This window comes from Cololabis saira, chromosome 7 (assembly GCF_033807715.1).
Source record: "Cololabis saira isolate AMF1-May2022 chromosome 7, fColSai1.1, whole genome shotgun sequence".
Lineage (NCBI taxonomy): Eukaryota > Metazoa > Chordata > Actinopteri > Beloniformes > Belonidae > Cololabis > Cololabis saira.
Window position 1 is genome coordinate 22,060,003 of NC_084593.1, and position 16,825 is coordinate 22,076,827.

The following is a 16,825-nucleotide window of genomic DNA, read 5'->3' on the forward strand; positions in this document are numbered from 1 at the left end:
AAGAGAAGTTAATATGATAAAGAAACAAAGAAACAAAGAATTGTGTATTGCCAAAAATAATAATAAATCACCACCTACATTTAACTAAACAAATAGAAAAGAGCCTCCGACTGAATGACGCAGTGATTTGTTTGTTTTACCTGACGACAAGCTGTTTGTCCATGACTGAGGGAATATTACCATGCACACAAAAGGAAGAGAACTCAAGTTATATGAACTAAATTGCTCAATGGCCTCAAGAAAACCACTTTTCATTGAAGTTAATTTGAATTAAAAGGCTTGCATTAGCTTGGGAGCATAACGTTAATAATCAATGCAGTCAGGATCAATGGAAAGAGGTCATGTGGTCTGATAAGTCAAGCTTTCATGATTCCGAGTATCCACAATACAAGCCTGCAGTGGCATTGTTACTATCTACAGTAGCTTTACTTGGTTAGGCGGAGGTTCAGCAATATCATCTATCCAGGAAATGAAGACAGCTGACTCTCTGAAGACACTGTTGGCTGATGGTACAGACATGGTCAGACATGACAATGCCAAGATTTCTTGGTCTCAAACTGGGAAAGAGAGTGGTCCAGAAAGCACGAGACGACGTTTTCACACATCTAGAAATAAAGCCCATCTATGCTCTTTGAGATGTGCTGATGAAGTGGGTCATCTCCTTTGTCATAAATGGAAAATTTTCAAAACAAATAAATAAATAAAACAAACACTGTGGACATAAATAAATGCAGTGAAATTGCATAAGCTTCTCAAAATGATGTAATAAGACTGTGTGTCACAATATAAACTGAAAGTGGTTCATAAAGTAGTAGTTTATGACCTCTTATTATTTCTTACAGGTGTGTAAGCTTGATAAACCTGCAGCTTATCAGCCAGTCGGATGATCATGGAAAGACAGTTTTTGTCGTGTTGTGAGGGAGAAAAATGTTGATTATATTATATGTCATGTGACGTACTAATAAAGGCAAAGATTGAATTAACAACAGTTTGTTTTGATCAACTGCTTCCTTCAGGGATCCTCTGTGATGTGTGTCACGGGAGGTTTAGTTTGAAAATATCGACTTCTGAGACTCAACAATGACAAAGCTCTCCACTCTGAGCACACTTCTCTACAGGAGCATCAATTGTATTTTATAAATGTCTACGGTCTATTGCTGAACTTAAACTTACGCACACTTTATTGTGGATCTTACTGACTAAAACAGAGTTGTCAAGAGAACCATTGTGGCATCTGAAATGCCTTGCTTTTGCTTGAGATGAAGAGGTTGTTGTAGGTATTTCTATGCTCTGATTGTACACCTAAAGGCCACATTGTTGTTTGATATGTCTCATATATGAACAGGCTCTGGAGCTTTGCTCGAATATCAACATTTCCAAATGACAAGTAAGACATACGATCTCTAAGCTGATAGTAAAATGAAATGTCAGAGAAATTCTCATCAACCCCCACTTGTTTTGCATAAAGTGACCTATCTAGTAAAGTTTTAGATTGTGCTGTTGATAGAGTGCCTCGGGCTTCGGGAGAAAACAACATAGAAAAAGAAAGCATGACTCTATCTCAGGTGACTGCAGGAGATAAGACCAACTTTCTAATGGAGCACAGCAGAAGTACACTGAGGGAACAATTCAATCCTGCACCTTTTACGGTGCTCATGTCAACCCAGACTGTTTCTAGCAAACCAAGGTGTCAAAGAATAAATTAAGTGTATGTTTTGCTTCTATTCGGAGCCTCTGGGGGCTTGATGTTTTTGATATTGATTAAGCCAAGCATCTTTTCATGCTGGTAGGACGAGGAACCTGAGAGAACATAGTTTCTAGTGAATTGTTAAATTAAGTTTTTCTTTGCAAAATGGGTCAAAACTGCACCTTATATCAGCTCCCTTGTTGCAGCTGTTCTCATTCCACATCCAACAGCTCCCTGTATGCTACCTGCATGAAGTCCAGACGGTTCTGACATCCAGAACAAAGAGGTAGCTAATGAAAAGGCTGACCTGAAAAGACCTCTGCTGTGGTTGTGGATTCACCGGAGTCCTCCTTGTAAACCTGTGATCAGAACAAGAAGAGGTCCAGACCAGCAAAGAGACTCCAGGGCTTCCTCGGTGGGATCTTTCAACGACTGTGTTCCTGCTTTGAATACAAGCTCACAGAGCAAATGTATGCAAATCCGTAAAACAGTTTGCATTTCGAGGAACTCTTATTCTTCTCCTTTGTCAAACAACTTTAAAGGCTTGACAGTTGATTTGGACTTGAGTGGGGTTTTGTGCCTGCTGTTGAGTAAATCTAATGATGCATCATCAATCAAAAATTCAGCTGCAATGAAAAATCCCACATTCACTGTTTTACTCCGGATAAATTACATAAATCTAACGCTCATTTTACACAGCGGCCTTTTTACAACATTTTTTACTGCTCAGATCCGACTCCAAAATATGCAGTCTGGTACTAACCTCAAAAATTGTCTATTTTTTTTTCAAATTACAGCTGAATATGGATTCATCCAATATGTATGCCATATAAATGTTTGTTTTCATTGATCACATGGAACTTACATTTGCAAACGCGTTCAATTGTCTGTAATAAATCAATCTATACAGGGTTTACCACTGACCTGCTGCTGTACACTACAACACTCTCGGTTAATAGACACTAATTCATGTGAATACAGTAGCTTTGCATTGTTTCTCTTGTCCAGATCGTGTGTTAAACCAAATTTTTGGTTTCATGTTTGACAATTGTCTTAAGCATACTGTTGAATTAAAGTGTATAATCTCCATTTGAAGAAGTTCAGTGAAGCTCTCAAGTAAGAGTAAAAATACGACTTTTATTTATGTGAAAGTTTTAATAGTCTAGTAAATATGGCTAGAGCAAAACCAACAGGGGGCAGCATCAGATTGCTTTCTTCATATTGAGGTTGTCAGTGTGGGACAAGTGTACTGTTGTAAATTTAGCTGAAGTGTACAGTTTGACTCTCTTTTAAACACCTATGTGAAGTAAGAAAGCCATCAAGTGTCTTAAATCCCACATTTACATCTCGAGGTATCTTTTCCTGTGTGATGGCTGAAACCTGATAAGGGTAAGTTTTAATAAGCATCACAGTCATTTCTTTCACACATGGAGATGAGTGTCACAATCTATACATTCATTTTGCTAGTTTTAACCCTCATTTAGGCCCTTGCAAATACGATAATCTGTGACATTAAAATAAGGTTGTTTTACAGTATATTTGCACTTGTATACATCTTCGAGGAATAGTAGGCAGATTTTAAATTGCTTGCTGTCTCTAAATCAAAGATAATCCCTGATCCATAAATAATACAGAAGTATGCATTTACACATAGACATAGCTGCTTTTACAACAACCAACACAAATGAAATGTTGCTATTTTTAGCAACATTTACAAGAGAAAAAGAGAAGTTAATGTTGCTATTTTTAGAAAATTATTTTGCAACATTTAGCTATTTTTAGCTTTAACTCTATGACATTGGATGTTAAGACATTTTTATGATGTCAAAAATGTACCTTTGTAACTCTTCCTCACTTGACAATGCCACTACCACTTCCACTTCTAAGTACTGGATACGTGGACCATCTTTTATGATGGTCAATAGAGCAATAAAGCATTGTGCAGTTGGCACAAGATATGACAGGGATGGGAGATCCAAGTTATTTTGAGGTGAGATTAGAAAACTTTCCCGCAATAATCAAATTTCCCCTTGCATGAAACAAAAGTTTGAACTTCAGCTGGGGAACAGTCAACAATTTTTTTAATCCACAAACCGTGGGCCAGTATTTCTAGTCAAAAGATACAAATATACCGTACATAGAAATGTTCTTTTAAGCAGCGAGCAGGTTTGAGGGATGTCTGTAATTATTCAAAAATGTGAACAATTCCTGCTTGCATCCATACAGCCGTGTGAACGTGGCTTCATGTCATTATATATTATCTAGGAGGGGAAATTGCCACCTTGTGCAAGCGAAGAGGTGTCAGTTAATTTATTTCAATTTATCACTTTACATTTAGAATAAAATTGACATTTAGAATTGAATAAAATGAATTAGATGAAATGCATTAATTTACATTTAGAATAGAATGAGTGAACTGATGCGTTGTTAACCATTCCTTCCCTCGTCCCCGGCTCATAACCTGCAGACGGAAGGCAGAAGCTGCTAATTCAGCTTAAAGATGTTAAAGCTGATGAGCCAGCAGCGCCTGAAACAAAGCAGATAGTCCAGCATAGTGATTATGTAAATTATAACATAGTGTGTAATGTAACCTCAACATATAATTATAACAATAATAATAACAATAACACTATTAATAATAATAATAATAATAATAATAATAATAATAATAATAATAATAATAATAATAATAATAATAATAATAATAATAATAATAATAATAATAATAATAATAATAATAATAATAATAATAATAATAATAATAATAATAGACATTCCAGACCATGGAACCCGACCTGCAGAAGAAGCTTGGGCCTTATCAGATTCAACCCTCCAAGCTCTCCCCATTTTGTTGGTATATGGGAAAGGGATATCCGTTCTGTTAAATCTGCCCTTCAAGTCTCTGTTGGCCACCAACCCATATCTGAGGATGTGCTCTACACTGTCCTCATTGAGGTAGAAGGCATCCTTAATTCAAAACATTTCTGATGTGGCTAATATTGACCCAGTTTAGCTGAATATGCTGCTCATGGAGCGGCGTGATTCCTCCCTGTCACAGGTCACCTATGTTCCAGAGGCAGTGGGGCAGCGATCTTGGCGTCAGAGTCAAATATTGGCACTGTCAATTTTGGTCCCAGTTTATTTGCGCATATCTACCAACCGAGCAATCAAGGCACAAATGGACCAAGTCTGAAGATAACTTAAAAGAGGACACCATAGTGCTTGTAATGGGTCCACAATTACCTCGAGCCCTGTGGCCGATTGGCAAAGTCTTAAAAGGTCCATCCTAGCCCAGATGGCCCTGTTTCATTCTGCTGATGTTCATATTCAAGAAAGGGGATTGACCAGTCCTGTCGCCCGTCTTGTCCCTCTGCCTGCATTGCCACCTTAACAGATGTGATGATTTGCCCATCTGCACAGCAAGCGTGCTACTGTGGGGGCGGCTGTATCAAAATACCTGTCACCGGGGCAAATGGCGGCATCTAGTGGACAGGTGAAGGAAGTACAGCCTGACCTACAGGTATGAATCAGTAACTCAATTCAGGTGTGCCGGCTTCATTTAAAAGGCTGTGAAAGAGCAGAGTGGCACTGCTCTTCAGCCATCACTACCTCAAGCCTCCATGTGGCTGTGCTGAAGCAAGCCTGCTTTAATTAACGTCTACCTGATTTGGGGGATTCATATAATTTATTCAATGTTTTGACTGGATTCATTTGTTACTAGTTTGATTTATTTGTGTGTTCATTCTTACCTCTTATTGTACAGTGAGCGAAAATAACCGAGTCAGATTCCCTATCTTGTTTGACCTGACTCGGCCAATAAACCTGATTCTGATTCTGATTCTGATTCACAAACCATGGATTGTTTGGACAGTACATTTTTAGACTTGAATATCCATGGTGTAATCTCTTTGATTGAGGAGTCACAGTGGTCAGCCATAACACAGCCAACGAAAAATCCTTAATAGTAACAGTCATCACTGCGAAAGTGGGAAAGAGAGTTAAACATATTTTGATAAGTCTAAATCCTGTGGCTCTTGCGAGCAGTTTAGATCTGGACTAGTGAGTGCAAAACACAAGTGACGGAATAATGAAGACATTGCTAGAGCACACATACGGAAAATATGACCCAGATCATCTCTGTCCAGCCCTGGTTGGATGATAATGGAACAAAAATGATAAAGATTTGGTTAAGATTTTTGAAATCTTGTGAAAATATGAAAAAGCATGAAGGTTTTCAAATTAAGATCCAGTGCACGCTGATTTTTTTTTTTTTTTAATTAATAGGACAATCTAGAATCCTCAAATTAGCAATCAATCAACTTTATATCTTTAGCACTTATCAAAGATAAAAATCACAAAGTCTTTTCCAATAACAAGTGGAGTAGCAGTAGTTGACTAAAAGCTATCACACAAGCTTGTGAAATTGAGCAATTGACCTTTATATGGCAGTGAGTTAAAAAAAAATAGGATGAGAGAATTAGCTGGTAAACTGAGCCATTGTTTTATTCAAACTGTTCAATGTGAGTCAATTTTGTCTACTGTCCCATCACCGGGCTAAGGATCCATCAGAGTTATTTGTCGATGTCCAACAACATACAAAAGGCACATACAGAGCTTGAGACTTTCCATGTTCAGCAGTACAGAGGGCACCAAAAGAGCATACAAAGACAGGTGGTGGAGAGGAAGGACAGGGCTCGGCAGAGATTTGTTGGTTTTTTTGTTGTTTTTTTCCCCAGAAAAAGACTGCGGTAAGATTCTGCCACAGCATGTTAAATATCATGCAACAGCCACCATCACAACAGGACCAGAGGTTTACATAAAACTACACAACAGCATTTGAAAGACTATCTGAGTACAAACGATGAAGATTTACATCTAAGTTCAAATCCTCTTATTGTCATTACGCAGTTAACTATACAACGAAACTGAAGCGACAATCTGAAGGTGCGTTCAGAGCCGGATTAACGCAAAGGCAAACTAGGCATGTGCCTAGGGCCCGATTGACAGGGGGGGGGCCAGACAGAGGGACAAAAAAAAAATATATATATATTTATTTATTTATTTTTTATTTTTTTGGTCTGCACACATATTAATGGTTGATAACATGCTGGTAAAAACCTAAGGCATATATATGTGCATTATTACTATATTTAGTATACATACATATATATATATATATACGCATACATACGCACAGGGCCGCCGCAAGGGATGTGCGAACCGTGCGACCGCACGGGGCCTGGCGCTCCAAGGGGCCTGGCGCTATTTTTTTTCGTTTTTTTTTTCCTTTTTTCTGTTATGAATATCAACAGTCACGTTCCATTACAGACCTAAATATGTACTAGTCTGTGCATATCAATAAATATATGTGCAATGATGACGCGTGTCTGTTGTTCAATACAACTGATCAGACCAAGCGCGGACACAAGCTAGTCTGATTCAGACGGGTGGAGTTGGAACAAACTGTCACACAATGTCGAGAGAACGAGACAGATTAAGGAAATTTCCATCAGGGGATGAAAAAAAGAAAAAAAACAAGAGTTTAATGCCTCTCTGAAAGGCACGTTTGATGAATTTGTTACAAAAATCACTGATCCGCCCGGGTCTCAAGCAGCCATGGGGCCCCGCGTCGAGGCAAGCCCAGATGATGATGAGGCAGGGGAAGGGATCCAGTATTTTGCTAATTGGAGAGTTAAATTTGCGCATATAGACACCCGATCCAACCCGAAAAACCCAAAAATTTTGCGCGCGTGAGCGTAGCGAGCGCGCGAGGGCCCCCCTGGCCATTTCACTCAGGGCCTCGCAAATCTCCCAAACGGCTCTATATACGCATACACATACATACATATACACATACAGACATACATACTACAGCACACTTTGTCTTAGTGCAAATTTTATTGGTCTTTGTAGATTTGACTTCTTATTTTACTATTCAATTTAATCAACACATTTAATTAAGATTTTCTGCAAAATGCTCACAATCAATAAGATAAGGATAATTTAATAGCATTTAATAGAGCGTTGTAATAACGTATAAATAATACAAATCTAAAAATAGTCTGATAGACTGTTTAATATACAACACATGACTTATTTTGGAATACAAAGAACCAACTTGACTATGACTATGCTATGTAAAATAAGTTTTATTAGTAACTTTGGTAAGTTTAAGATTTCATAAATAACATCGATGGAGGGGGGCCCAAAAATCACAGTCTGCCTAGTGTAGTCCATTTATTTAATCCGGCTCTGGGTGCGTTGTTTTACTATAAAAGAATAAAAATAGAATCTATAAACATAAATATATGTCTGGCTACCAAGAATGCATTTGCAACAGTGTAGTATAGGAAGTGTGATGCTTTCATGGCTCTTGATAAAGAGTGCCTTCAGATAAGCAAAGCCCTGTCAATAAAACAGTTGCATCTGATGCCAGACATGAGGACTCCCCGTCTAGAAATGATATCTTTTACACATAAATATATCAAGAAATAACAACAATTTAGGTCCCAGCTTTAACACTTGTCTGGAACTCCAGTTCTTAATAGAGCAAGTGAGATTATTTAATGGCAAAGTAGAGCAATCAATGTGTGTGTTATGTGCAATCATATGCATTGAGGTACAAGAAGTGCACTCAAAATACCCATTGAGCTCCACTTACTGCTCTCGAACATAGATTAAGCACCAACATCTGTGCACCACTAAGGCAGGGTTTCACATGCACTGTGCAGAATACAGCAGGCAACAAGGCTGTCTGTTAGATTTGTGACTACAGCTTTTCCCATTGGGAGACATTGCCAATATCATTTGAGAGGCCCAAATGCATTTAGACCAACTTAGATTAGTTATAGTTGTGTAACCCCAAACTCAGATGAGACTAGTAAAACCCTCAGCTATTTCTTCAGAAGATATTCTGGGTCTCCAAGAGAGAGGAATTTATTCCCCATCCACAATCAATGATTTCTGTGTGGATAGAAGTAAGGTTTTGTGAATATCTGCTTCTCATGTTTTGTTGCCATTATTACCAGAATTCCCCATCTTTACCTCTAACATCTCCATGCAGCCATTGCAATCCCTTCATGATAGGTTGTACACACTTTCACACAACGATCCTCTTCTTATTCCACCTCCACGCGCCACTGCATTCAGCCTGATCCCATGAAGGCAGAATATTGCCTCCCTAGTGTATGCTTTGACAGATTATTCTGGAGTCTCCAGAGGTGTGGCGACAAAGACAAAGCAGTTGCCCTGACTGATGTGGGGCTTTTGTTAGCCATATACGTAAACTCAATTTTGCAAACACACCAAAACTTGATGTGAATTATCTGATGATGATGCTTACAGTGTCTGATTCCTGTGAGCAACAAGGAATCAGACACTGTACGAGAGACTGAGGCAGAGCCGGAAGCTGTTTGAAGCAGAAAGGTGTGCAGGTCTGAGACATGAAAGAAAGCCATGATTGCTTGCTCTGACCCAGTTAGAGGTCTTTCAAAAGGGAAGAAAAGTGGAGGAGAGACACTACAAGGAATGGTGTACTGGCCGGAGGTCAACATGGAAAAATGAAAACAGTTTTGATGTTACGGGTTTTAGTTTTTCTTTTCTTTGCTTTGTGGTGGTTGTTAAAACCAGACCCATCCATCCATTTTCTATACCTGCTTTATCCTTTACAGCAGGGGTCACCAATCCTGGTCCTCGAGGGCCGGTGTCCTGCATGTTTTACATGTTTCGCTGCTTCATTCCCCCTTGATAAAAGTGACTGTGAATTGTGCAGACCTCAATGACAAGCTGATGACGATGATTAATTAGAATCAGGTGTGTTAAAGGAGCTGTATGTAAGAGCAATAATAAAACGAATCATAAAATTACCCCGATATGTCAACAGACATTTAAAAATCATGTTCATTTCAAATACTTGTCACTGACAACAGCACTCAAGCCAGGATATTCCAGTTTAAAAAGAGGAGTTGCAGCCCTCAACTGATGTTTATGTTGTCATTTTTTGTTTTGGCCTGAAGCTCCACCCTCCACCTATCTCCCAATCAAGAAGTCAGTATTGTTTCGGCATCCGGGTTTGCCAGCTCGGCTCTAATTATCGCAGCCATGGCAGCCTACGTTCCTGCTGCTTTCTGCAGCCTACCTGGCAACCTCTGGTCGGGGGGAGGAGGGGGAGGGTACACGCCGCTCAACAATATTTTGAAAGTGACTGCAGTACCAGTTTTGGCCATTTCTTACAGACGGCTCCTTTAAAGCAGAGAAAACTCTAAAACATGCAGGACACACTGGCCCTCGAGGACCAGGATTGGTGACCCCTGCTTTACAGGGTCACGGGGGTCTGCTTAAGTCTCTCCCAGCTCATCACAGGCGAGAGGCAGGGTTCACCCTGCACAGGTCGTCAGTCTATCAAAGGGACATATATATACAAACAACCAGGCATACTCACTTACGGGCAATTTATTTTATTTTATTTTTATTTTATTAGTTTGCACACAATAAAAGTAACACTTGCAATCAAAATAGTAAAACAAATGTGACAGGAGAGGTCAAAAAGCCAACAGGCTTATGCAGCGGACCTCCCCTCAATTTAGGAAGTAAAACAGTAATTACAAAAAATCCCAAACAAAAACACAACAAGACGAAGACTATAATCAAAAAACAAAGAAGGTTAGACTACATAGTTACAGATCATCAACACACAAAAAATAAACAAAAACAAACAAACAAACAAAAAAAGAAATCAATGAAAAAAACTTGGGACATTTTTTAAATGTGAATTAAATGAGATGATAAATTTATTTTAAAGATCTCTAGAGAAGCAGAGCTTTTGATAATGTGAGATTTGGAGTTCCATATCTGTACACCGCAGTATCTGAGGGAAAACTGACCGTGTTTAGTTTTATAAAAAGGAAGATGGAGATTATTAATCTGTCTAGTATTGTATGAATGTATTTGAGAATTATATGTGAAAAAATTACTTAACGATAGTGGTAAAGAAAAAGGCAAAAACATGTTTGTATAAAAACACACATATCTGATGAATATTTATGTCATATACTGAAAGAAGTTGGAGTTTTCTGAACAGAGTAGAGGGTTCCGTAGAGTTAGAAAAAGTTGATTTACAATCAATTAACCTAGCAGGCATGTTTTTGTGGGAGGAAGCCAGACTATCCGGAGGGAACCCACACAAGCACAGGGAGAAAAAGCAAACTCCACACAGAAAGACTCCCACCAGGCCCGGGACTCAAACTAGGAACCTTCTTGCTGTGAGGTAACAGTAGGGTTGCCACCCGTCCCTTAAAATACGGAATTGTTACGTAATTGGGAATTAAAAGTTGCGTTCCGTATTGAACCAATACAGACACATATTATGCTCTTATTTATTGATGTCATAATATACAGGTTTCTTGGAGTTCTTCTTCTTCTTGGAGTCCCTGGGAGGAGTACTTGATAGTGCTCCAACTGGGGACTCCATTGTTCTACTGGGGGACTTCAACGCTCACGTGGGCAATGACAGTGATACCTGGAGAGGCGTGATTGGGAGGAACGGCCTCCCCGATCTGAACCCGAGTGGTGTTTTGTTGTTGGACTTCTGTGCGAGTCACAGTTTGTCCATCACGAACACCATGTTCAGGCATAAGGGTGTCCATCAGTGCACGTGGCACCAGGACACCCTTGGCCAGAGGTCAATGATCGACTTTGTTGTCGTTTCATCTGACCTTCGGCCGCATGTCTTGGACACTCGGGTGAAGAGAGGGGCTGAGCTGTCAACTGATCACCACCTGGTGGTGAGTTGGATGCGCTGGCGGAGGAGGAGGTTGGACAGACCGGGCAGACCCAAACGGATTGTGAGGGTCTGTTGGGAACGTCTGGCTGAGCCCTCTGTCAGGGACATCTTCAACTCCCACCTCCGGGAGAGCTTCTCTCGGATCCCGGGGGAGGCGGGGGACATCGAGTCCGAGTGGACCATGTTCTCTGCCTCCATTGTCAACGCGGCGGCTCGAAGCTGCGGACGCAAGGTCTCCGGTGCCTGTCGTGGCGGCAATCCTAGAACCCGGTGGTGGACACCGGAAGTACAGGATGCCGTCAGACTGAAGAAGGAGTCCTACCGGGCTATGTTGGCCGGTGGGACTCCTGACGCAGTAGATAGGTACCGGCAGGCCAAGCGGGCCGCGGCTCGGGCAGTCTTGGAGGCAAAAACTCGGGTCTGGGAGGAGTTCGGGGAGGCCATTGAGGAGGACTTTCGGTCGGCCTCGAGGAAATTCTGGAGGACCGTTCGGCGCCTCAGAAGGGGGAACCAGTACTCTGCCGGCACCATTTATGGTGCTGGTGGGGAGCTGTTGACCTCGACTGGGGACATTGTCGGACGGTGGAAGGAATACTTTGAGGATCTCCTTAACCCGACTGACATGCCTTCCACTGAGGAAGCAGAGGGTTGGGGCTCGGAGGCGTGCTCATCCATCACCCAAGCCGAGGTCACCGAGGTGGTTCGTAAGCTCCTCGGTGGCCGGGCACCGGGGGTGGATGAGATTCGCCCTGAGTACCTCAAGTCTCTGGATGTCGTAGGGCTGTCTTGGCTGACACGCCTGTGCGACATTGCATGGAGGAAGGGGACAGTACCGCTGGGGTGGCAAACCGGGGTGGTGGTCCCTCTGTTTAAAAAGGGGGACCGGAGAGTGTGTTCCAACTACAGGGGGATCACACTTCTCAGCCTCCCGGGGAAAGTCTACGCCAGGGTACTGGAGAGGAGATTACGGCCGATAGTCGAACCTCGGATTCAGGAGGAACAATGCGGTTTTCGTCCCGGTCGTGGAACACTGGACCAGCTCTATACCCTCCGCAGGGTGCTCGAGGGTTCATGGGAATTTGCCCAACCAGTCTACATGTGTTTTGTGGATCTGGAGAAGGCATTTGACCGTGTCCCTCGTGCCATTCTGTGGGGGGTGCTGAGTGAGTATGGAGTCAGGGGCCCTCTACTAAGGGCTGTCCGGTCTCTGTATGATCGAAGCAGGAGTCTGGTTCGCATTGCCGGCAGTAAGTCAGACTTGTTCCCGGTGCATGTTGGACTCCGGCAGGGCTGCCCTTTGTCACCGGTCCTGTTCATAATTTTTATGGACAGGATTTCTAGGCGCAGCCAGGGGCCGGAGGGGATCCGGTTTGGGAACCTCAGGATTTCATCTCTGCTTTTTGCAGATGATGTTGTCCTGTTGGCTTCATCAGACCGGGACCTCCAGCATGTGCTGGGGCGGTTTGCGGCCGAGTGCGACGCGGCAGGGATGAGAATCAGCACCTCCAAGACCGAGGCCATGGTTCTCGACCGGAAAAGGGTGGCATGCCTTCTCCGGGTGGGTGTCTGGGGTGAGGGAAGTCTGGGCATCCCTGCTGAGGCTGCTGCCCCTGCAACCCGGTAACGGATAAGCGGGAGAAGATGAGTGATGAGTGATAATATACAGGTGAAGGTCGGAAAATTTGAATATATTGCAAAACTTCAGCTCAAGGTGAAACAAATATATTATTTCCCACTACATTCAAAGTGAAATATTTCAAGCCTTTGTTATAATTTTGGTGATTATGGCTCACAGATGAATACAAAATATCTATATTATGAAATCAATAAACAATTCAATCATCAAAATTATAACAAATAAAGGTTTAACATATCTTGCTTTGCCTGTAATGAGACTATGTAATGTATTAGTTTCACCTTTTAAGTTGAATTATTGAAATAAATAACTTTTACACCATATTCTTCACCTGTATCTATATTCTACATCCTGGCTCATGTGGACATAAGTAGCATAGGAGTCTATTTAAGTTGCTAGTATGGTTGGCTGTCTGTACAGTAATGCAAGTTCAATGCTATTAAGGCACTTTAAACTTTAAATCAAAGCTTTTTGTTTTATAAAATAAATACATTTCTATGCATTTTAGAAGTTTTGGGGATGTCCCCTTTTTTTGTCGCCTGCGCTGCTGAAATCTAGGCATCCCTTATTTCTATTTCTGAAAGGTGGCAACCCTAGGTAACAGTGCTAATCAGTAAGCCACCAAGCTGCCCTAAAACCAGACCATTAGTTGCATTTTGTGTATCATCATCTCCACTGCCTGTGTGGTGGTACAGCAAATGAGTTTACTGAGATAATTCAGTAGCCTGCCGAGTGAACTGCCAAGTGCATTTAATTCAAAGTGATGCCACTCCATCATCACCTGGTGAGGTCTGATGTGAGCAGACAAAAGTGAAAGCATTTTGAAATTATGATATAGTAGCATATATTCATTATTTGCTCTTCTGAGTAACTACTTATCCCTCCCAGATTTGCTAAATCTATATCATATAACTGACACTGGAAGAAAACAGAAAGATGTTAGCAAAAGTGTAAACAACATCCGTCAAAGTATTATAACACTTTTTAAAATAAAACTGTAAATATAAGTCCAAACTGAAGCAACATTAATTTTCATCTGAATGTCTGTTGTCATTAGTGTACGGATGGCCATTGAGCATGGACGGCCGTCTAGTACACATTTGAGATGGCGTATTATGGGCGGAGATCTTTTCTGGCTCAGAATTTTAAAATCTAATGTGGACCCAGCACCAACACTTAAAATATCAGATTGAAAACAAGAGCTGGCTCCAAAATCAATCACCCTCCAGTGACCCTGTGCTAAAATGTCCAAATGTCAATGGCTTGACCTGGGATCCCAACAGAGCTCTGCTAGTAGTCATTGGTGCCGGTAGCACTCACTTTGGATGGGATTGTGGTAGTGACATTTGAAATTGGGATCTTTGGACAGATGTGTTAAGAGTGAATGTAAATGAATATTAATTATCATCATACATAAGCTAAACACTTATTTTTACTTCTACCCCAACCCTAGATGGGAGCACACCATAGCCTGATGTGTACCTCTTTCCATACATAACTACGCGATGCGTCTATGCTGCACCAGATGTACTTGGTAGAGTTGCTCTACGTTTTTGATTTTCCAGCAGTCCAAGATTTGGACACACATCACATTTTAAAACAGAGATGCACTCATGTGGATGTAACTTTCTTCACTTAAGCAGAAGTATACTGTAGATACTAGTGTCTCAACTTCCCTACTCAAATTAGGAGTATAAAAGTCAAAAGTAGCCCAGTGAAAGACCATTTTTGTGGAAATGGACCTCATGACAAAATACAAATGTGAAGGAATAGAAACTAAATGTATTTGTGGAGGTAAGTACTCGGCAGGAGATAAATCTTATGCAGAGTGCCAGTATAGAAACCTAGCAGATGTGGAAAGGAAAAAAAAAAAAAAAAGACAGTCCACTCTCCAGTGCCAGCGTTATAAATGGGTGACTGGCTCTGGGCCTAAACACCAATGATTATAGTAGATCAAAGCTTGGAGGAACTCCTTATAACACAACCTGCTGCAGGTATACAAAAATGCACTGAATGGATCTCAAAACCTCAGTAGGAAGTACCAAAAACTGAACCAGAACTTTCATTTTAGCAGTAGATGACTTCACGTAGATGAGTGGGAAGAGTGCATATCAGTGGAGAGTGGGGTCTTAGTAGTTCAGCTCTCGGCCATGGTCAGCTTTGATGTTCATTTAATGGTTAAAATGATTGCAATGCAATTGCTGAGGACATGAATGCTTGCCCTTACATGAGTGTTTTCATCACTGTTTATGCTCCAGTGAACATTTTACGCCGAGATTCCCAAGACTGGAGTTTCGATGCCGTGCAGTCGAAACTAAGCAAAACTATAGAGTGACAAATCTATCTGAATAATGTAAGAAGTAGCTATTTGTGTCAGAAATGTATTTGCTTGAAAGGTGAAGAGATGGCAAGAAAGCAAGACATTTAAGATGCTAAAAAGCACAACTTAGTAACAATTAAGTATTTACCATCTGTACTGTTTTGTTAGCATTTCTCTGTAATACTGACATGCTGGTTGGTTGGTGATGAGGGTGTTTATGTTCCGGATGTATGGACGCCACCACAACCCAGGGGACGACGACCTCGGACAGATCGCTTATAGTAACCGGAGCCAACAGCCTTCTTAATGAACAGGACTCTCACTGAAGAAAGTTTAAAACTAGTTAAAAACTACAAACCTTACCACTAATTTAAATGTCTTGCATAAATTAAATTATACTGATCAATCTTGTTTCAAAATAGCTGAGAAAAAGTTGTAAAAGGAAATGTGCAGAAGGAAATATAATGGTACCAAGTGGTTCTAATTTCAGATGTTGCGCTGTGTGCCGAAGTGTAATTATTTTTCTGAGGGGTGCACAAAGAAACAAAAAACAATTGCAAGTGATCATCTTTTTTTTTGTCTCATATGCCTTGTTGTTCAGTGATGTCCAACTTAATGACATTATGCCAGCATTTCTAAGAGCGGGACTGGAGAGTAGTAAAAAAAAGCAAACTTAAGCCACGTTGTACCTACACCATAATAATAAAACTGATTAAAGCAGAAGCATAATTAACCAAACTAAAACAATAAAAAAAAGTTTGATTAATTTAAAGTGGATGTTCTGAAATACATTAATTTTGACCTAAAAAAATAAAATAAGAGAATGTGCAGTAATATTATAAACCAAATGCACCATATTATTTTTAGTCCATGGCCATCGTACTACTCTATATTTGGCCCATCATAGAAAAGAATGTGACCACTTTGGTCAAACTGTTCAACATTGTTCTAGAAATTATATTTAGAATTATTTCTGTAATCTGGTTTTCCAATAATATTTTTCCACCTTCCATTCTCACACTGCTGTTCCATGACACACCGCACATCACAGTTAAAAATATAAGAGCATTTTAGTTTAAGTGGGCAAAATTACTTTGGCATTGTCCTGTCAAAATATTTACAACCAAAACCAAAGTGTTGCCTGATAACAGGAGAAACTCACATTGCTTTGCTCGTAGCAGAGGGATGCGGGTAAATCGTTTACTTTTCCTTCCATTCATCCATCCTCAGTTTTATTTACATTACCATGGAAAAGAAAATCAAACAAGAAAAAAAAAAACGAGCATCTTAAGAATATTTTCTAAACCTGGAATGATAGCGATAAACTATCATATTCCCGGAGTAAACATTTCTGCTTGTTTAGTGATTGTGATCAGAGAACACTTGTGTTTGATGGCATCT